Here is a 22,663-nt window from a genome sequence, read left to right as displayed (position 1 = left end):
GTGTCTTGTGTCCTGACCTCTTCCACTGATCCACCACTGCATTTGGTGGCCAGTACCAAGCAGTTTGGATGATTGCGCAGCCCTGCTTTAAGCCGGGGGCTCTCTGGCTTCCTCTGGCAGTCTCTGAGGGTCTTGTTCTTTTGGTTTTTAGATACGAGTGAAATGATAGCATTCAGTCGGTCACCGAGCCCTGCTGATTTTTCTCTGCAAATCCCTCGTCTCCTTCCTTTCCCTGCCCAGCACCTTCATCCTGCTCCTTGCCTGTGGCCTCAGGTTCCCTGCTGTTTTCAGCCTCAATCCTGTTCCGCTGCCATCTAGCCTTCCCTCCTCTCACCCCTTCCCAAATCTCCCGGACGTGAGGCTTGCTCAGGTCAGCCTGCCAGTGGCTCTGTTCCTGAGCTCATCCTAGTACCCAGCCTTGCTCCCTCTTCCCTCTCCTTTTGGCAGGCTGGCTTTTTCATTGTTGATGCAGTTAAAATAGCATCAGAATCGGAGTCAGCAGGCCTGCGCTCAGTTCCTAGCTCCATACTCAGTAGCTGTGTGCCCGTGGGCAAGTCTCTTAACTATTCTGTGTCTCTCAGTTTCCTTCGCTATCAAATGAGGGATCTTGGCCTTGGAAGAGGAGGCCCTTCCAGCTGGAGATTGAGGTTTCTGCATGCTTTCCTTCCTTCTGTCTCTGCGCCTTCAGGGCCTTCTTCCTGTCCAGACGCTCCCTCCTTCTCTCACTTTCACAGTTCTCTGGCCCTCCTGTTTGCGGGGGTGCTGCCTGGTCAGTGGCAGGCATTGCCTGGTTGGCATTTGGGTGAGCAGGCAGTCACAGCCTCTCTGGGCACTCAGGAGAAACGACAGAGTTCACAAAGATAGTCCCTGCTCATGTGGAGCTTAGCCTAGCAGGAGATGTTATTATACTAATAATGACAAACAGCTAGCCTTTATGTAATGCCCATTGTGTATCAGACCCTGTACTGAGCATCTTACAAACACTACCTCATTTCATCCTCATAACAACCCTGCAAGGTAGGTGCTGCTGCAACTCCCATTTTACGGATGAGGAAACTGAGGCAAACAGGTGAATTGACTTGACCAGGGCCACACAGCTAGTTAGTGTCTGAGGTGAGATTTGAACTTGGGTCTTCCTGTGCAGTGCCCTATCCACTGTGGTGCCATCTATCTGCCCAAATTATGCCCATACCAGCAATGCCAACAGAGGATAGCACAGGTGTACTGCAGAGGGGCACAGAAAGTGCTTTGAGGGGGAGATGGCATACATGGGCTCTCAGGAGCTCTAGTCGTTTGACACACGGGAGGAAAGCAGGCTAGAAAGGCTCATTCAGTCACCAAGCATTTATTAGGCGTCTGCTCAGTGCCGGCTCCTGTGCTAAGTGCTGGGGTTGTACAGGTGGCTCAGAGGTGGGGTTTGAACCCATGTCTTTTTGGGCTCTAACATTCCGATGTTTTCTGCTATGCCCTGGTCTTGGATTGGGGCTTGAAAGGATGTGGAGGAAGTGAGCGGGCTGAGCCAGGGGTGGGCATGATACTCCACTTGGGGGGGAATAATGTGGTCAGTGGCAGGGAGACTGGAAAGTCAAGGGAACAGAGAGTAGGAATCTAGTTTGCCCCGGAGGCAGGGAGGGGGAGTAGCACCAGGTTGGAGAGGGCCTTGAATGACAGGCTCAGAAGCTTGACCTTGGCTCAGAGGCACAAGCAAAGATCTTTAAGTGGAGGAGGGAGGCCTCCAGATTGCTGTGTGTGCAGGGAAGATTGTCTGGGATGACATTCAGAAAGTCCTCTGTCCATGAAGAAGCTGCCCAAGTGTGGCCTTTGCGGGGAAGGGCTGGGCTTGGGGAGATGCTGAGCCTGTCAGTTCCTTTGGGGGCTTCTTCTTGCTTGGTAATGACTGATAGCCTTCATTGAGAAGAAACAGTGAACTGTAGATTTGGAATCCAAGGAGCTGGGTTCAAATTCCCGCACGAGGCTACCTACATGGCCATGGGCGAATCACTTTTCTCTGGACTTCCATTTCCTCATTTAGCCTGGATGTTCCCTGAGGTCCCTTCTAGCTCCACATTTATGATCCAGTCAATGTGACAGGGGCAGCTGGGTGAAGCCAGGATGACCTGAGTTCAGATCTGGCTTCAGACACTTACTGGCTGTGTGACCCAGGGCAAGTCCCTTCTTCACATTTGCCTCAGTTTCCTCATCTGTAAAATGAGCTGGAGAAGGAAAGGGCAGACCACTCCGATATGCCTGCCAAGAAAGCCCCAAACGAGGTCAGGAAGAGTTGGACGTGACTGAAACAACTGAACAATAGTAGGGCTGGTGTGTGCGGGGGATCCTGGGTGGGAAGCTGAGGAAGAGTCTCTGGGGTCACGAGGGCCGACAGCTTCCCTTTTCATTTTCTACCTTCAGCCGTCCTTACCACCTCCACTAGGAAATTGCATATGTTCTCCTGCCACCAATCAAGGCTCTGCAGTGGGCATGTCCATGGAGCCAGAGAGAGCTTAGTGTACTGCGGGGAGGGTCTGACCAGGGAGTCGGTGGTCCCGGTGTGCTGCTCTGACTTCTTGGGTGGCCATCACTCTAATGCCTCCCATTCTGGCCTGGAGTTTCGCTTGCGTGCGGATGGTGGGTTGGGCTGTGATCGCTCAAAGATTCCCTCCTCTGCTCTCCTTTTGAGGGGTCAAGGCATAAAGCCGTGGCTTTTTGCCTGCTTGGGCGTGGGCCATTTCATTTGCTCGCTCACTGTTGAGGGCCCTGTTCTGCTTTTCTCGTGCTACCAAACCTCCAGAATGAGGCCAGAGTTGTGACCACTGCAAGATCTTCCTTGGGACGGGGTTTGGCCTGTTCATCTGTTAATGTGAAAATCACATTTCTGACAAGAGTAGCAAGAGCTCCAGGGGGCCGAGAGCACTGGAGATGGGGTCTGCCCCAGAGCTGGGCCCCTGGCACAGGCAGGACACACTTAAGGATGCTTTTTCCCTTTTCTTTGGGAAAGAGACTTTGGGTGAGGGCCCTATGTGAATGTGCTTTACTGGTGGAAAGCTTTGGCTCGCCCACCGTCCTGTGGAATTTTCAGCTAATTACAACAACTTTTTATTATTAGAAACTTAGCTATCAACAATCAAATAAACATACAAAATAAGGAGTAGAGTCTTGCACTTAAGACGGCCCACCAGACAAATGGCCGCTCCCTTTTGGCAACCTTGCTGGCTGCGCTGGGGCCCAGGCTCTGCACCCTAGTGCTCTTTCCATATTTCTTGGCTTCCGATTTGCTGTCTTTGCACCACTGTAATATTCCATCCCATAACTTATTCAGCCATTCTCCAGTGGTTGCACATGGAGGTTTTCAGGTTTTTGCTCTTACAAATAGCTCTGCTGGGAACATTCTTTTACAGAGAGGTTCTTTTTTCCTTTTTATGATTTTTTAGGATGAAGTCCTAGCAATAGGCTTTCTGGGTCACAGTTTGTCTTTGACCCAGGGTCAGTCTGGCGACACTGCCCATTGTGGGTGATGATGTCCTTTCTCCCCTTTTCTCTCCTCTCTCCTCTTCTCTTTCCCTCCCTCTCCTTCTCCCTTCCTCTCCCTCTCTTTGTCTCTCACCAGTCTACAGTACCACTGACAGTGTAGACAGTACAGAATGCTTCCTTTGTGCCTGTTTCCCTATATCCCTCACCAGTGTTGAAGCCTATCTTCTGTTGCTTTTGGGTTTTTTTGGATGAGGCAATCGGGGTTAAGTGACTTGCTCAGGGTCGCACGGCTAATGAGTGTCATGTGTCAGGTCCTCCTGACTCCAGAGCCGATGCTCTATCCACTGAGCCGCCTAGCTGCCCCTAAAGCCCAGTCTAGTGGGTGCTCGGTGGTGTTCTGAAGATGGCTTCTTTTACAGCGCCGATTATTAGGAAGCAAACGAGATCTTTGGAGGCCTGGCCTGGAGGCATTGAGGAAGTAGACCGTAGATGGTCCCCAGGTGGAGCAGTAGGGGGCGCTAGCTTCTGACCCTTTGATTAGCCTAGGCCAATGAGGGAAGCCCTGACTCTATTCTTTTGTCTCTGGGCCTCGGGCCGTTTCTCTGGTGGGAAGTGTGGTTCCCTGCTCTGCTTGGTGAGATTGTAGACCAGCTACACTTAGGGAATGGATTTGACCCTACAGGAGCATGATGGAAAATGGAGAAGAGACCAGTGTCTGCTCCCAAACAGGCAGGTTTTCATCATGGGGCAATTCCCCTCCCTTTCCCTTCCCTCCCCTTTGGTGCCCAGGCCCCTCCATTACCTCCTGGTATATATAACTTGGTGTGTTGGGGGAAGGGACGATCTTTAGCTACCTGGGGACCCTCAGGGGCCCAAAGAGGTGCAACAGGCCCAGAGACACACTGATGCGCCTGTGCCGATTTTTGCAGCCTCTTTAAGCTAGGCCAGGGAGTTGAGTGGCAATTCTGGCCCAGTTATAGAACAGATGGTTTCCTTAGAGAAAGGCATCATCACTGTGAGCCAGCCCAGGTTCATGACAAGGAAAGTATACCAAGCTAGCTTTGCCCTTTTGGGGCTAGGGATGGGCTGGGTTTGAGTTGGACAGGCTTTCTCAGCAACAACAGCTAGTAACACAGTGGTGAGGCAGGGGTGAAACCATCTGAGAGATCTGACTCAGAGCGATTTGATGAGTGATGGGGAAGGGGCGATTGCCCAGGATAATGAAATTAGGTGGTATACTGGCTAAACCTGAGAGTGACACAGAGGTGCGCTGGCAGAAAGGCCACTGGATCTGGGGTTAGGAGGTGAGGGTTTGAATGCTGACTTGGCCGTTTTCCTGTATAACTTCAGAGAAGTCACTCAGTGCCTCTGATCCTCACTTTCCACTTCTATAAAAGGTCTGAGAATCACATAGAATGATGTACATCGATCACTTTGTAAATTGTAAAGGGCCAGGGCCACGGGAAGCTATTATTGACACATTGGAAGATTGTGACTAATAGGGTGAAAGGGTCTGGGGACAAATTGTGAAGCTATTGTTCTAAATTTGGGATCAGAAAAATTTGGTGTCCAAGTATTGCCCAAGGAGCCAGCCCATCTTTCGAAGAGGACTGGCTGCAAGGTCACTAAGTCACCAGCAGAGTTCATGCAGCCTTAGTCTCCAGGAACAATGATAGTGGATCCAGAATGAGGACAGTGACTGGCCTGCTGTCCTCTGTCCTGGTCAGGCCACATCTGGGGTATTGGGTCAAGTTTTAGACTTTGGACAGGCTGGAGCATGTCTGGAGGAAGGGAACAAGGATTGTGTGGGGCCGATAGAAGGGACCAGGGGATATGGAGACTGAAGCAAACAGGGCCTGGGAGGGGAGGGGGGTCATGATGATAGTCATAAAATATTTGCAAAAGGGATGAGAGTTATGTTGCTTGGCCCCTGGGGCCCATCAGTGGATGGAAGTTAGAGGCAGATTTTGGCTCATTATAAGGAAAATGTTCCTAACAATTAGAGCTGTCTAGCAATGGAATGGGCTGCCTGGGGAGGGAGACTTCCGTCCCTGGAAGTCTTCAAGAGTTGAGATGGCTGGCTGGCGGAGCACTTGTTGGGGCTTCAGGCATGGCTTGGCAGAGGGCCCTGGGTTAGAGGAAGGGTTCTGTAAGCAGGTGTGGGTGAAGTTTTCCTGATCACTGGTGGGTCAGTGAGCAGCAGTAGGGGACAAGCCTAATCTGGCCCATTTTGTCCAGTCCACAGGAACTTGGTGCCAGCTATTGGGGACACACTAGATCGTGTGTGTGTGTGTGTGTGTGTGTGTGAGAGTGAGAGAGAGAGAGAGAGAGAAGAGGCTGATATTCCCAAAGAAGTAGAAGGATCATAAGCAGAGGTAGTAACTTGAGGGGAATTTTTAGCCATGCCTCCACGTTTTTGCCGAGAGAATTAGGGGTGGGGAAGTGAATCTGTTTTAATTTGTTAAATGTTTAAAAAACATCCTTTCTCTTGTAACTAATTGGATTTTTTTCCCTTTCCTCATAGACCTTTGCTTCCATCTCAGTTGGCTCACACTTGCTTTGTATTGGGCCTCCTGATGGAAAATGGTCTTTGTGTGTTTGAGATGCTAGGGAGGAGCAGGCGGGAAAGATGTCTCCAGAAAGTGTCTGCCACAGCTGGGCAGATGGAGCTGAATTGCCAGCGATTTGCTTGTGCTCTATCATCCCTCCTATTTCCTTGGGGATGGTGGGGCTGGGAAGTTGGCTTTTGGGTCACGTTCTCCCAAGCTGTGTTCTGTACAGCCTTCCTGGAGTGCTAGAGAAAAGAGGGAGCTTTGGATGCTAATCCGAATTCCACATTTTATATTTGAGGGGAAAATAGGTATTCTCAAATCCTTCTGAATTACAGCTGTGGAAAGTGGCTTTTTTCTTTTTTGTTCCACAAATTGTCTACCCTTCTCCTCCCCCTTCCTTTATCTTGGGGTGCTTTGTGTATCCCCTAGACCAGGGGTGGGAAACCTGTGGCCTCAAGGCCACATGTGGCCCTCTAGGTCCTCGGGTACGGCCTTTTGACTAAGTCCAAGTTTGACAGAACAGATCTCTTTATTAAGGGATTTCTTCTGTGAAGTTGGGATTCAATCAAAGGGCCACACTTGCGGACCTAGAGGGCCACATGTGGCCTCAAGGCCACAGGTTCCCCACTCCTGCCCTACACCTTTCTAGGCCAGCCAGCTGATGGTTGTCTCAATATGTTACAAGTCTCAAAAGCTTGGGAACCCCTTATTAGGCCAATTCACCCAGATAGCCCATTGCCTAGGAGAAGCCTGTTGTCAGATTTAATAACCGAACTTTGGCTGCAAGAATATATCCTGGTCCCCTTTGACACTGACGTATGCAAGGTATAGCATCTAAAATTTTGTCATGTCGGCTGGGAATCTTAACACATTCTCAAAACAAGTGTTTGCTGAGGGGAGGCTTGGCTGGGCTAGACAGGGCCGGGCCAGGCCAGGCCAGGCCAGCCTCCTGGAAACTTGGTGTACTCAAATGAACTGAGGCTCCAAGGATGGAAAAACCTGTTGGGAGCCCATTCAGATGTGGACATTTCTAGTCCTTCTTGGCAGCCACATTTTCATTAGGAAAATGAGGCAGGCAATTAATAATGGTGATTCATGGCTTTTACTTGGAAATGGGAAAGAAAAACAGGATTCTGTTTTAATCTTTATTGCATATGTTAAGAAGTAGACATTTGCCATAGCTGTCTGTAATCTAGCATTCACCATTGGCCTGGCCTGTCTAGGGAGTGGGCCAGGGCCAGGGCAACAAGGATAAGGCCTCCTCAATTCTCTGACGGTGCCTTTGTCCAAGCAACAGCAAACGGGGGGGCTGTTCCCACCTGAAGAAAGATGGGGTGGTGGTTAGAGAGCTGGAATCCAGGAAGATCTGAGTTGGAGTCTTGCCTCTGACACATACTGACTGCGTCACCCTGGGCAAGTCACTTCACTTTTCTGTGCTCTCAACAGCTCTCTTAACATTGTCATTTGCCAAGGTGGTGCTGACTTGCCTTGGTACAGGGAGTTTCCACACCTGAAATTCCCTCTACCAGTGAACTCCCATATAAACAGAGCTTCTGACTGACATTGGATGCAAGGTTCCCCCCAGGGTGAGGAGTAGGTAGAAGTGATGAATGACTTGGGGCGATGGGGCTGGCAGAAGTCTCAGGGGTCTAATAGGTAGTGCCCCCCATTCCCATTCCTTTGAAGGACGGTGGCTTTCTTACTCTTTTTTGTACCATGATTCCCTTTGCCAGTCAGTCTGGTGAGTCCTCTGGGCCCCTGCTCAAAATCATGTTAAATAATTTAAGTTAGAAGCGAGTGAAAATTCCAATTAGTTCACAGATAGCCTGAAATCTGTCCGCAGACCCCTTAGGGGTCAGTAGACTCCAAGTTAAAAAACAATGTTCTAAAGCCTTGGTCTCCTCTTGGCTTTTGGTGGTGGGAAGGCCTGGCCTTCGGGCTGCAGTTGATTTGAGAGCCATGAGACTGGGCATTAGGTTCTCGTCATGGCTTTGCCCACTCTGTAGGCAAAGATGCCCAGATCCTTGGGTTTCCTTAAGAGAAGTACAGGTATGTGCTCTTGGGACCCTATGCATTGGGACCTAGCTCTGTGAGCCACCTAAGGTAAGGAAGTTGGTAGCTGCACGATGCCTCCCCTAGACAAGATGATGGTTAGGACCAAGCAGGCGTAGGTTTGAACCTCACCTCCACTGGCAAAACACTTCCACCTCCTAGTCTCAGTTTCTTCATCTGTGTAATAGAGATAATAAAACCCATAGCACTCAGAGCTCAGGGTTGTTTTGAAGCTCAAATTAGAGACTGTATGGAAAGTACTTCGCAGAGTCTCCAATGCTGGGCCAATGCCCCTCTCTCATCCTTGTTTGCCATTTCTCCCCTTGTAGCCTCAGCCCCACCTGACCCCTGGTGTATACTGCCTGTTGCTTGCTGGGCATAGTCATCCTCCACAGGTCTTCCCCCCAGCCCCGGTTCCCTCTTCCCGGTATCCCTCTTTCTGCTAAGGCTACCGACATCCTCCCGGTCACCCTGGTGGTTAATGCCAAGTCACCTAGGACTTCCTTCTCTCACACTTGTCTCAGGCTGGTCAGTTGCCAGGGCCATGAGCCCTATCAGGCCCCTTCCCTCCCACGCCTAGGCCTTTGTCCTAGGGGCAGCCTCTCCTGACATCTTGTCCAGATGAAGATGATAGCTCCCTAATTGATCTCCTTCCTTCCTGTTGCTCCCCTCTTTATCTTCCCTGAAGCTGCTAAAATAAGCTAACAAGATAAATAAGGTAGCTGGTGTATAGAATGGGTCAGATGTTGTCCATGGAGTCTGGAAGACCCGGGTTCAAATCCTGCCTCAGACACTGATTAGATTTGGAACCTTGGACGAGTCACTGAGCTGTTCTGTAAGCCATGTTCTTCCTATTCAGGGTTCCTTCCAGCTCAGGTTTCTTGTCCTAGTAGCTTTCCAAGGCACAGGCCTGATCATTGTCCCACAACTTGAACCCTCATGTTTCTTGAATTTCTGTGCACCTTGAGCCTTGCTTGGTTCCCTGCGTGCTCAGATCTGCCTAATCTGCCTTCTAATTATTTGCTCCTTCTGCCACTGAAGCCATATATCCTCGGGCCTATTTCTGCCAGGGCTGAACCTGAGTTCAAATCTTACCTCAGACACTTAATAGCTCTGTGACTCTGGGTAAGTCACTAGACCTCTCTTCCTCATCTCTTATGAGGCTCAAATAAGGCCATCATGTAAATGTTTTGCAAGTTTTGAAACACTTTTGAAATGTGAGCTGATATGTGTGTGTGTGTGTGTGTACATACGTGTGTACACACACACACATGTTAGCTACTCCCACCATTATTGTTGTTATTGTTATTATTGCTATCGTCCTCTAGGCTGTTTGACTGCTCACATGGTTTGGATGAGGTGGGGTCATCAATTCCATTCCTTTGGCCTTACCACCTGCCCCACCTGGCTGTGACCTAAGGCCACACATCCTTAGAACTTCCAGGGCTCGCCATTATCAATGTCTCTTCTTCCTCCACTGGATCATGAGCTCCTTGAAAGGAGGAACAATCTTGGTTTTTCTCTCTGTATCTCTGATGTGGCGCCTAGGAAGGATTTCGTAGATGCATTTTCTTTCATTCATTATTGAGAAAATATTGAGGAAAGGGCTACCTGGTACTTTCACGGTCTGCCTTGGCATCTCATTCTTTCTTGGGCCCCATAAGAGAATGGTGTCAGGCTTCCTGTCGCCCACCTGGCCGGCCTGGCCTGGAGTTCATTGGGTGGTTCTGTAATCCCCAGCTCACTCTCAGCCTATGGAGAAGCCTCCTGATTTCATGGCCAGTCTGGGACTGTTCTGTCCACATTCCTAGCTAATGCCTCGCCAGCTGCCCCCACCTTCTAAACTCCTTGACAAAGGGAAAGACAAGGAGACCCAGTGTTCCCAGTAGCCCTGAGCCCACCCCAGCATACCCCCCAGCTCAGCCTCTCTGTGCCTCTAGGACTGGGCCCCTGATCTTTCTCCCTAGGTCTTGCTATAAGCACACTCATAGTGTTGAAAGCCCTTTTTGTATGCCTTCGAAGGTTTTCCAGGCCTCAGGTCATGTACCTCTCAAGGCTGCCATTTGTTCACGGTCCTTTCCCCCTTTTGGGAGGCTGTGTCCTGTTACAAGCTCAGCTGTCTTCTGGCCTGGGTGGTGGAGGCTGGGGCCTGCTTTGGGTACCTCCCTTTCTTTCTCATTTGGTAATGGGGTGTAATTGTATTCTTAGAGTTTCCTTGGTACAACCTCATATTTTGCTTGGGCCAGCTCTCCCTTTTGGAGTCTCAGCCAGGGAATTGAACTTTGGTATTCAGTACTTGCCCTGTGTTCTAACAAACTTCTTTTCCTAAAGTCTAGAGCTTCTGGCGCAAGTGAGTGGGGTTTGGAGCTAAAGGCCCAGGGTTCAGATCCTGGCTCTGCCAGTTGCTGCCCTGTGACTGTAGGCTTGTTCTTTAACCTCTCAGGACCTTGGTTTCTTCATCTATAAAATGGCGGGGTTGGATGAAATCAGGGGTTCTTTTTTTTTTTTAATTTTTAATTTTTAGGCAATTGGGGTTAAGTGACTTGCCCAGGGTCACACAGCTAGTAAGTGGCAAGTGTTTGGTCTGAGGCCGGATTTGAACTCAGGTCCTCCTGACTTCAGGGCCGGTTCTCTATCCATTGTGCCACCCTGTGATCCTTTGTGCCTAGGTAAAGAGTGGCAGCTCTCCTTGTTGCTTCCTCTGCCTCCCCAGAGTTGAAATTCACACCAAGAGAAGTCAGGAATTTCCCAGGTGCTCAGATTCTAGTGGAATGAGCCCCTAACACACATCTGGATAATCAGAGTTCCCTTGTGCTGCTGTGCCTCACTTCCAGGCCAGTGTTATGTTCTCTTGGGAAGGCAGCATCCAGATCCTTTATTTGGCTGGTCTGTCTGTAGCGTACTCCTGTAACTGTTATTTTGGCTTCTCTTTCCTCTTTGGCATTAACCTAAATGTTCTTCACCATGATTCCACCTACTGGGTCAAGGATTTTTGTGTGGGCACCTACTTTCTTGACAGTATTATGCCTCTGACCCTTTGATTTGGGCCATTTCTTTTGAACAAAGTATGTCCTGTTCTCTTGTATTCTAGTGGTCCAATCTGACCAAGTCTTAGAGACACTGATGTTGTTAGTACGGCGGGGAAGCTGTCATCATGCTTTATTTGCTTGTGCTCTGTGGGTCAGTGCGACATCTGACACCAGAAGGCTGCTTCCTGCCCCTCACCGCTGTTTCTTTTTGCCCGAATGACTGAGTGACCCTTTACTTGGTGCACTTTCTGCCTACGGTATCTCATTTTACAGATTTTTGCAGACATTCTTCTCTCCTCCTCCAATTTCACCTTCAATCCCTCGATTAGTTCAGTCTTCCATCTCCTACCAAATGCACTCTGTGGCTTCTGGCCCTGCCAGGAGACCCCCTTCTCGCCTGTCAGTGATGGGGCAGGATCTGCCTGCAGAGTTAGCTGCTCAGTCCCTGTAGGCTCTTTTTACTTCTTGACCTTGAAGAAGAGAATCCTGTGCTTTCCTCCCCAGGGCTGTAGCCCCTCCCAAGAGCCGTCCTGGTGGTACTTATGATGACACACATGACATGATTCCTGCCCTCAGAGAGCTTACATTCTCTCGGTAAATCAACTTGTAAACATACAAGTAAGTGCACAATATATGCAAAGAAGGATAGGGATGGGACAGAACCTGGGATCTCGTTGGTCCTGGAAACTCCTGGGTGAAAAAACTCCCCTTGCTACCAGAGGTCAGCACTTTGGGGACTTGTCAAGGGTCACCCAAACCAGCATATGTCAGAGGCAGAATCGGAATCCATTATTTCACGTTGCGTGTGGAATGTGCATCCACTCAGCCATGCTAGAGTTCCAGGGAGAGGGAGGCGCTAAGAACTGAGGGGTTCGGGAACGGCCATGTGCAGGAAGGAGTGGTGCTCACTGAACTGTAAGAAGTCTAGAAAGGTAGGTTGGGAGCACATTGTGAAAGGCTTGAAATGCTCTTAAATGCTAAAGGTTTCCTACTGGAAACCACTAGTCTGGAGCGGACTGAGCAGGGGAGTGCCTTAGAGCTGTCACTTCGGTAGCTGGCTAGAGGATGGATTAGAGGTGACCAAAGAGGAGGCTGTTGCCTTAGTCCAGATCAGAGGTGATGTGTGCCTGCACCAAGCTGATGTAGTGGTGGCCATAGGGGTGGAGAGAAGGAAAGGGATGGAAGAGATCCTGCCAAGGTGAATCAGCCAGGCTTGGTAACTGGGTCTGTAGGGGGGCAGGGAGAGGCCGAATGAGGAGTTGTGAGCCTGGGTGACTGGGAGGATGATGGCAACCCTTGACAGGAAGTAGGGTGAGTCTGGGAGGAAAGGTGAGATTTGTTTTGGGCGTATTGACCTTGATATGTCTTACAGAAACATGGCAGTTGGTGATGTGGGGCTTGAGCTTAGGAGAGAGGCTAGGGTTGGATCTGTAGATCTAGGAGCCATCTGTATGGGGGAGATCACTGAATCCATGGGAGCTGAGAAGTTCACCAAGAGAAGAAAGAGAAGAGGGCCTAGGACAGAGCTTTCCATTTCAGTTCAGCTTTCCTGGCTCAGCCTTGAGGGATTAAAGTTGGGACAGTTTAGGGAGCCATAGGTAACGGGGGCCCTAAGCCAGTGCCCAAGCTTCTGTGGCTAAGGAAACCATTCAAGTGTGGTCCTGGCAGTGAAGTGCTAAGGGGTTGCCCTTCTGAGGAAACAGAGTTTTGCCAAAGGCTTTGAAGATAAAGAGGAAGCTGATTTGATTGGTGGGGAAGAATGAGCCAAATGTTCTGGGGAGTCTGGATGCCCATGGGAAAGAAACTGAGGCAGCGTCCTGGGGTGGGAGGAACAATGACTAGCCGGGGCAGACTTGTGCCACCTGCCTGCCTCCCGTGTAGCTTGTAGCCTGGCAGCTAGCTCACGTGGGCATCCTTGTAAACCAGGCCTAAGCAGCCTACCCCAGGAGCAAAAGGATGTTCCTTGGGCATATCTCTGCCCTTGGGGACAGTTAATAAAATCCCTGAAAGCCAGCTCACTTCCCTAAAAGAAGGCACCTGCTGACTCCTGCTTTGGGTGGGGTTGTTACTGAGACTATGAAGCTTAACCCCATATGTGCTGCACCCTTTCTTATCAGATAGTGACTCACCAGGCCCTTGCATCTCAAGTAACCATGTTGTGCTTCTGCGTACAGGGCTGGCTTTTAGTTGGTTTTCCTGCACTTGGCAGTATTTTAGAAGCAAGAACAAGGTGAGGCCCCTCTGGGGTGATAGGGTGATTGCATGGTGTTTGTAGTCTTTATTTGGCTGCTTTTGCCTCCATTTGGCAGCTGGTTTATCTTGGGTCAAATGCGTTGAAGTTGATGAACCGGTTAGGTGGCGCGGAGCTGGCAGAGCTCTTGGATCTGTTTTTTTGCTAGGCTGTGCGGCATGGGCAGGCTTTTCTTTTTTTTCTTTTTTTTTTTTTGTCAGCTCTAACTACTCAAGTCCTCAAAGCCTGAGGATGCCTAGCTTCCTGTTAAGTAGATGGTAAATTATTCCTTAAACTAAATGGGAATTCATTTAAGTAGACCATGCCTGGAGCAAGCAAGACGCTTCTCTTCAAATCAAATTAACTTTCTTTTTCTTTTAAGGCAGCTGACACTGGAGGCCTTATTGGGGAGGCTCACTTCTGACAGTGAAACCTCATTAGTTTCAGATCTGTGCTAGAAGAGGAGCACCTCTCTTTGAAATGGGCCTCTAGGACATGGTGCAGCCCTTTGAGTCCAAACTTGGTCAAAGGGCCTCACTTGAGGACCTTGAGGCCCCAGCTTCCCCACTCCTGCTCTAGAATAACCAGGCTCCCCTCCCTTAGTGCAGAGCTTTGATTGGGAGCGAGGACTAGTATTTGCCTCTTTTTGTTTCCCCAAGACTTAGCACATAGTAGGAGCTTAACAAATACTTAGTAACTGACTGCCCAGCAAAAGGCTTCCCAAGGGGGCGCTGGAGCTGAAAGACAGGAGTTCGGAGAGGCTGGGCTGAGGAGGGGGGGAAGGAAGGAGGGCCTGTCAGGCAACCAAGAGGAAGGTGATGGGTGCAGTGTGCAGAATGGCTACTAGTCCAATTTCAGTTCAGTGTGCCTTTATTAACTGCCCATGATGTGGCTGGAATGGAGAATGTATGAAGGGGAGTGCTGGGACGTGGGTCTGGATTGAGTTGAACTTGAGTGCCCCATGGGACATCCAGGAGAAGATGTTCAGCTGCCAGCTGGTGATAGAGGATTGGAGTTGAGGAGAGACACTAGGGCTGTATAGATAGGTCTGAACCCATGAGAGCTGACAAGTTCCCTAAGAGAGAAAGGAGGGCCCAGGCCAGAGCCATGCTAAGGAGGCAGGCAGGTCACGGATGATGATCAATTCAGCCATCAGCTATCAGCAAACTTGACCTTAGGCAATTAGCCTCTGGACCTCAGTTTCCCTAGATGTAAACTGAGAGCATTGAACTACTTGACCTCTAAGGTCCTGTCTAGCTCTAAAGCTATACTCCTAGGATCTTCTGAAGAAGCATTTAATTAAGCACTTGCTGTGTTCCAGGTGCTGGGGACACAAAAACAAAAAGCTGAGAGGTGATGATGGGAGGTGAAGATCTGGAAGGGCCCCTGAGGTTCTGAGAAGTGGAGGTGAGGAGGGAGGACATGCCAATGCAAAGGCAGGGAGATGGTTGTGCTAAAAGCAGCAGCTTCTTCTCTGAGGATCCGCCACACTCAGACCAGAGAGACTTAGTCCGAGTAGTTCAGCCACCCTGTAATTGTTTGATGTAGAGGCTTCTCAGTCCTGTGCTTCTGTTTCTGCAGCCGTGGTGACTGAGCGCTCTTTGGCTGCTTACGGGTGTTCACTTAACTGCTGGTAGCTTGTCTCATGACCAGTCAGGGAACATACCATGGCAGCAGTGAACCATAGCTATGCAACCTTCTCCAGATCCGTTCGATCCAGGGATGGATGAGGTTGTGACCAGGGAAGGAGGCACGGTTTGCAGGGTTGATGAATGAGCAGAGCGTCATGATGTGTAAGCTTCCTGAGACCCAGGACCGGTTCATTTTTGCCCTTATAGCTCCAGCATCTAGAAAGGGCCTGGCAAATTGTAGGCTCTTAAATGCTTGTTGAGTGTTCAGAGCTGGAAGGACCTTTAGGGGTCATCAAGTCGAACCCTTCATTTTACTGAAGATGAATTGAGGCCAAGAAGGGGAAAGGATTTCTCAAGATTTCAGCGAGATTTGAACTGGGGTGTTCTGCCCCCAAATCTAGTGCTTGTCACTATCACGTAAAGGAATTTTTTGATGAATTAAGGTATTCCAAACAAAGTTAGCGTGCACCTTCCTACTTAGAAACTAACACTTCATGAGCAAGGAGAGAACTGGGGAAACTATTGAAAATGATTGTTTGGGATCCAGAAATGTGAGCCAAGGGCTTAGAGACGGACTCCTTCGAAAACTCACATCTGCACACATCTGGACACATCCGTATGTCATAAATAGTTTCCTCAAGAAGTCTCTTGGTTGGCCCTCAGAGTAGGCGGGCAGGAGTTAGGTCTGGCTGAGAGAAGGTTCCCCCCAGTGTATAGACAGATGTTTGTAAGCTGCTTATGAATCACTTAAGCATAGTCATGTTGGATATTTCTTGGTCTTCAAGAGTAAACCATTATTGTTAGTACTGTTACATTCGGTCTCTTTGTGAGCTTGTGAGGTGATGAAGGCTGCAGGAATCTCTCTACCTCTTTCCACAGTGTACTTCAGTAACACTGGGGCTCAAAGAGCCTTTTGTGGGCTAGCCTGAGAACCTCTCCACAACAATATGGTGTTTGAGAGGAAATGCCTCGTTCCAATTGAACAAGCAATTGACTCACACATGAACTGCCATACATCTCATTGGGGAATTGGGAATTTCCTGTACATTTGAATTCTAACTTTCAAAATCCATTTTCATCATGAGAGTTTAATAATAAATTATCTGGGGCATTTATTTGCAACCTTTCTCCCCCAAATGAGCTGACATTGCATGTGGTGAAGAGTGAACAGCCTCATAAAAACTGAAATGAATTTGCTCTCAAGAGGCAGGAGATGCTGGGTTCTAGACATAGCAAAGAGAACAAGGAGAAGACATGACGTGTGATGATAGCTCCAACTTCCCCTTTGAAAAATGAGGACTGGACAAAAGGAAAAATTCAGAAATATCATGGTTTCCCAGAGAAGCGCCTACCAGTGCACACCAGCCTTCCCAGTGAAGAGGCCCAGAAACTGCCTTGGATCAGAACTAGCCTCCTTGGCTGCCCGCCCCCCCCCCCCAATCCCGACTCTGGCCTTGTGCTGGAGTGAGCCCTTTCCTAGGCCCCTCCTCCCCAGCTGCCGGGGCCTCCCATCTGTGCTGAATGTATCTTGTGTATATGACATCTTCCCACTGTGAGGGCAGAGGCTGCTGCACATCTCTATCCGCGAAAGCTTAGAGCACATGCTGACTTCGTGCTTTTTACAAAGCACAGTTAGTAGCTTAGGGCAGTACCTGTTCAGAGACCCCTTCCATGACGCACTTTCCTGAGGAGGATGGATGGCAGCCAGTCGGGAGGGAGCACTGGGGAGACCCTCAAAGATCCTCCTCTTGACACAGATTAAGATTCTTCTCTCCACCCCCACCCCCCAAATACTTCTGGTCTTTTACGGGAAACTTTATTTTTCTTTATAGCCTGGAGCTGAGAGGGCTTCCTTCAGCCTTCTTACCTCCTCTGGATTAGGCTATCTGTACTTTATGAATGTGTGCGCGTGCGTGCATGTCTGCTCGTGGGCATCTGTGTACGTGTGTGTGGCAGGGTCATAAGTGTAGTCCACTGTCTCTGGGTCATTGCGGAATTCCCCTTCGGCCCGCTCCTCTGGCACTCTTGTGGGGGGCTTTGTTCAACGCCACGTCGGTTTAGTCATCTGGGGCAGGCTTATTCCCTTTCCCTGAGCTCTGTCTGCACTCCGTAATGAACCAGATTCCTGCAGGAGCCTTAATGCATCTCTTGGCTGGGGAGGGTCTCCAGTGGAAATCTATACCCCACCAAACCCCCCCCCCCAGTCCCTGGGTGCGGGAGCTGTCTTCTTTCTGAGCCAATTTCGGATCCCTCCTCCCTCCCCTCTGGCCCTTAGTTAGGGCATGGCCCTAGTCCCTTTTGTGTGCACTAGAGGATACCTAAGCCCTCAGGAGGGTTATTATGAGGGAATCCTTCATGATAAAGACTTCTCCCTGGGAGGGGGAGGCACAGAAAGGTTGGGCTTGGAAGGTTCACATCCATAGGTAGTGTTATGCTTAAAAACTTTTTAAGTTGGAGACTTCAAACATGAATGGAAAAGCCCAGTATTCTTTTGCTGTGGTAACCTAGGTAATTGTAGTAAGCTTCCTGGTGTTGTCCCTTCTTGCTGCTGTGGGGGAGGGATGGGGGAGGAGACTGTTAGCCCCCTGGAAGGGCACTTTGGATTGGGCTATTTGTTGACCTTTGGGGGAGGGGGGGCCAAACATAGCTAAAATAGCTCCCTCTCTAGGTAATCTCTGCTTCTCTGAGAGAGGACGATGTTGATAACTCCTGCTAAGAGGAGAGGGAGGGAGATACCTGGAGGGAAGAGAGCTAATGCCTTGGATTGTTGAAACTCTGGCCCTGGGATGCCCGGATTGCCTTTAGCTTCATTCTAAGGCCCAAACAAATCCCTTGAACAGAGCCCTAAAGGGATGGGGGTTGGGAGTTGGGCTTCAGGTGAAAGGGGCCTCCTGGGGCTGGAGAAGGGGAAAGAGCGAAAGCTAAGCCAGAGCTTTGGTTGCATTCTGTTGAAGGTCTGGCTAGTCGGGGAAGGGACAGGGGATCCAGGACAGACCCCAGAAGGGAAATGGCTCCTGGTCTCCAGTGATCTCCAAGGGCCACTTCTGCTCCCAAAGTCGGTCATTCTGCACCTTTTGAAGGGCTTTGTTTTCCCATACCTCTTTAGAAATGTTGAAAAAAAATGTTGAAAAAAGCCAAGCTGATCTTGGGCCTTTTGACCTCACTGTGCTGCTAGGCCTCAGATCCAGCCAAGCACCTTCTAACAGCCTTCCCCTTCTTTCCAGGAGTTCGGTGTCCTCATGCTACCCACTGATCATTCAGAGACGAGCCAGGACTGCTGACTCCCGAGGTGAGTGGATGGAGAGGCCAGTGAATTGTAGTTTGCAGACTGTGGGTTGGCCAGGGACAACAGGCCTGGTGGGCAGCAAAGCTGGTGGGAGATCATGGGAAATGCTGCTCACCGCCATTGCAATAGTGCTGAGGCCACGGCCCCTGCCCCGTGCTCAGGGGATCCTGACACTGCTGAAGCTTTGGTGTTTTTCATGAGAATTTCGGTATGTAATGGGGACAAGGACTGGCTTTGGGATTTCCTAGGCCTAGGGAACTCCCAGGGGAAGACGCTCCCTTCACCAATCCCTTCACCAACACAAGTGGTCACCTTCATTGCCTGGAGCACTGCTCAGGGTTAATCTCCACACACAGTGGGGTCCTTTACTCTCCCAGTATAATTGGGCACAGCTCATTGTCTGCCCATGCACGTAGAGGCTGATGTCAGGACAAGTCAGCAAACATTTATTAGGTACTTACTGTGTGCCAAAGGAAGGCAGGAGGCGCCTACTCTAAGTTTAAAGGGGGAGACAACAGGCAAACAGCTGAGGACATATAAGCGAGAGACAGGATGTGTTGGGGGAGCCCTCGGAAGGAAAACATTGAAGGAGACTTAGCCAGGCTTCCGATGGAAGGTGTGGGGTTTGGGCTGAGGCCTGGAGAAAGCCTGGGAGTTAGGGGGTGGGACTAGGAGGAGAGCATTCTAGGCATAGGCAATAGCCAGTGAAAAGTTCCTGAGTCATTAGATGAGAAAGATCACCTGGAGGGCAGTGTCCCTGGGTCTCTAAGTACATGGAGGGGAGTAAGGTGTAAGAAGGTGTAGGAAGGGACCAGGTTGTTAAGGGCTTTAGAAGCCAAACAGGGGAGTTTGCATTTGGGCCTGGAGGTGCTAGGGACCCATGGGAGGTTATTGAGTAGAGGAGTGAATGATCTGGTCAACCCTGTGCTTTAAGAAGGTCGATTTGACAGCTGAGTGGGAGAGACTGGAGGCAGACAGACACTCCTCCTCCCGCCATGCAGCAGCTTTTGCAGTAGTCCAGGTGTGAGGTGCTGGGGGGAGGGGGGGCTACACTCAGGTGGTAGCAGTGTCAAAGGAAAGAAGGAGGTGGATTTGGGGGATGTAATTTATGATGATTGGTAGGTTGGGGGGTGTCTGGGCTAGGACAGGGGTGGGGAACCTGCAGCCTTGAGGCCACCTTTGGTCTTCTAGAACCTTAAGTTCAGCCTTCTGACTGAATCCAAATTTTATAGAACAAATCTGCAGCCTTGAGGCCACAGGCTTCCCTACCCCTGGGCTAAGATCTGGTCTGGGAGGTCTTCATTTTTATGTACTTAGGAAGCTGGGAGAAGTCCTTTAAGGAGGGTGGAGGAGATGTTGATTGGATTAGCACTCTGTCCAGGACTCATGAGTGTGACCTCAGTGGTGCCCAATGATGTTTAGGCTTATCAGGTATAAATGGGGGGGGGGAGGGCGGGCGGGCCAGGCCTTGGGGGTGGAATTCCACCTTTGTCTTTTTTTCTTTACTACCTGTCAATAACTCAATAACTTTTGTCTGGGGCTTGGGTTCCTCAACTGGAAAAAGGTCGGGTGGGTTGTGTTAGAACCCCCATTTTTAGCCTGGGGCCTTGTTTGAAAAATTAGATATTCGGCTAACTTCCAATAGGATTTGCTTCCTTTGTAATCTTCTGTATCTTATTTTGTGCATATAAGATGATTCTGAACAGGCTGCCACCGGGTGCCATGGTGACCCCAGAGTGAAGAAGCCCTCCCCTTGAGAGCATTTGGAGTCTGTGGTTGCTTGTTTCATGGATTTCTCATAAGTGAGCCTCAGGGGCAGAGGCCATCTTGCTTTTCTGTCCTCCTTCCACCTCCTCTTGCCTGCACAGAGTAGATGCTTTGTAAAGACTATGTGATTTCCAAAATCATTGCTCATATTCCTCTAACACTTGGGAGGTGTTCGAGCCCTTTGACCGCAGCAGAGCTGGGCTTCCTTGTTCCCTCTTCGCTTCCGGGGACTAGATTATTCAAGAGGCATTGGAGCCAGTGGAGAGAAAATGTGCCTTGTGGTCAATTTAAAAGGCAACGAGTGGAGCCTTTTGGAGGCTTATACTGAGCTCTGAGTGGAGGTGCAGTGGTTACTCTGGCCACTTTCTGGACAGAGAACAGGCCAGGGGACAGACAGCTTCCTGCCCCTTGACCTCTTGGGAGTTCTTCCCTTTGGCTGTTCCTGCCATGTTGGAGCTCTGCCCCGGTCATCTCCTTCCCTGCCTAAATTTCCTTACCTCGTGCTAGCTGATCTGTCCATGATGCAGCTGATCACATCGAGTATACTACCTGTAGCCCATAGAGAGTGGCTTGGTTTTCCCCTTCCTCGGCCACAGTGTTTTTTGAGTCCAGGTATTCCAAAAGCCAGTCTGTAGTCCCAGAATTAAGAAACCCTTTTCTGTTCTTAGTGGCCACAGTAGGAGCTAGGAGCCTTTGAGGAAAGAGGGGGAAATGTGTTGGGTGACATGAAACAAGGACTGCTGAAAACTTTCTCAAGATTTGAATTTGAGTTGACTAAAAAGGGTCTGGGCAAGTCACTTAACCTGTGAACCTCTGAGAGTTCCAGGCAGCTCTCCAAAACTGGAAATTTCCAAAAAGGTGCCCCCTTTGCTTGGAAGAGCGTCTTCTGCCTGTGAAGTCACGGGCCTTGACACCGCCACCCCAGTTGTTATCATTGGAATTCATTTGGCAGTCAGATTGTTGTTCAAAAATCAGCTGGGCTCCTTTGTAACCAAATGAATTCCTTGGGACTCACAGTGTGCCAGCAGAGGCCAACAGTGCTACCTATTACTGTAGGAAGCTGTCTGCCCTCTGAGATGCTGTGGCTCCCTATCCCTGTCAGCATCACACCGTTCACCTGCAGCTTATAAAAGGCTCATATTCCCAAACTATGATTTGAAGAAGGTTGTTTGGGAAGCTTTTGTCTGAATGTCCAGTGTCATTGTATGTGTCATTAGCTGCCCTGGCCACACATCTCCTCAAAGCATCTTTTGTACCCTCCAACAGCCATGGTTGAGAATGGGCACATCCTGTGGCTTTTCCATCTCCCCAAACCTGGACCCTCAATTTTAGAATCCCATTTGCCTACCGTTGCCCAGCAATCTTCCTGAACACATTCTCTGCCCTCATCGTGCCTCCCCCCCCCTCCCCCTAGTGCTATGAACCCCTCTCTTACACCCTGGCTTATCTGCCCTCCACACCTGATTTTGACTACACAAGACGTGACTTCCACCTGTGATGACCCTCAGGACTATTGCTTCTTCCCACCTTTCAGCATTTTGCCAACTGAGCCTTACTCTTGAGTAACTTCTACTAGCAATTTTTTTTGCTTCTGTTCCTAAGCTGCTAAGAATAGATTTTTAAAGTTTTACTGAGGCCTTTTGTTTTGATGCCACCATCATTTGCTCATATTCTCTCTGTTATAACTAACATCCCTTATAACTAAAGGCTGCAATGGCTGAGACTGGCGTGTGCTGAAGCCTTCTTCCGAAAGAGTTAAGAGGACAAGGACCTTTTCATTATCTCATTCTCTAGGCCTGAAGTTAGTCATCACAGAATTCGACTTCCCCTTGTGATTATATTTGGATTCATTATTGTAGTTATTTCAATCAATCAATAAACATGTTTTAGGAATGTATGATGTGCCAGGCACTGTGCTAAGCACTGGGGATACAAAAAGAGGCAGAAGACAGCCCCTACCCTCAAGGAGCTTACAGTCTAATGGAAGGGACAACACACAGACCAATATATACAAAACAAGCTCTAGACTGGAGAAATAGGAAATGATTAACAAAGGGAAGGTACTGGAATGAAGAGGGGCTGGGGAAGGCTTCCTGTAGGAGGTAGGATTTTAGTTGGATCTTAAAGGAAGTCAGAGAGGTCAGTAGTGGAGTGGAGGAGGGAGAACATGCCAGGCCTGGGGGACAGCCAGAGAGAATGCCAGGAGCTGAGATGGGCGTCTTGTTCATTGAATGTCCCTGAGGTCAGTGTCACTGGATCAAAGGGTAGGAGGGGGCGAGGTCATGAAGGGTTTTGAATGCTAAACAGGGAGCAATTTTGTATTTGATCCTGGAGGGAATAGAGAGCCACTAGAGTTTCTTGAGGAAGAGTGGTGACATGAACAGACTTATGCTTTAGTACCAAGGCAAAGCTGGTGCCACCATGAATGGCAGTGGACCAAATTCACTTGGAGAATAAAAGTTCTTCCCTTTATAATTATATTTGGATCCATTACTGTAGTTATGGTAATCAATAAACATTAAACACTTGCCATGTGCCAGGCACAGGTAGGAGCCGGATTGGGGGGAGGGGGTTTGGGGAAATATACTTTGGTACATTTTCTTGGCTCTGCATCAGTTAGTATGAGTCTTCTCATGGTTCTCTGAAAG

The 22,663-nt window shown here is 49.5% G+C and overlaps 1 protein-coding gene across 1 annotated transcript in view; it reads left to right on the top strand.

Moving 5' to 3' along the window:
- CLCN5 (chloride voltage-gated channel 5) overlaps window positions 1–22,663 on the top strand; it is a 103,406-nt gene that overhangs the window by 13,226 nt on the left and 67,517 nt on the right. Inside the window, 1 exon segment of the mRNA XM_020978935.2 lies at window positions 18,187–18,251. The gene's annotated coding sequence lies outside the window, so the exon portion shown is untranslated.

Source organism: Phascolarctos cinereus, unplaced genomic scaffold (genome assembly GCF_003287225.1).
Source record: "Phascolarctos cinereus isolate Bilbo 61053 unplaced genomic scaffold, phaCin_HiC Scaffold_8;HRSCAF=390, whole genome shotgun sequence".
Taxonomy (NCBI): Eukaryota; Metazoa; Chordata; class Mammalia; order Diprotodontia; family Phascolarctidae; genus Phascolarctos; species Phascolarctos cinereus.
This window is presented reverse-complemented; position numbering and strand designations above follow the sequence as displayed.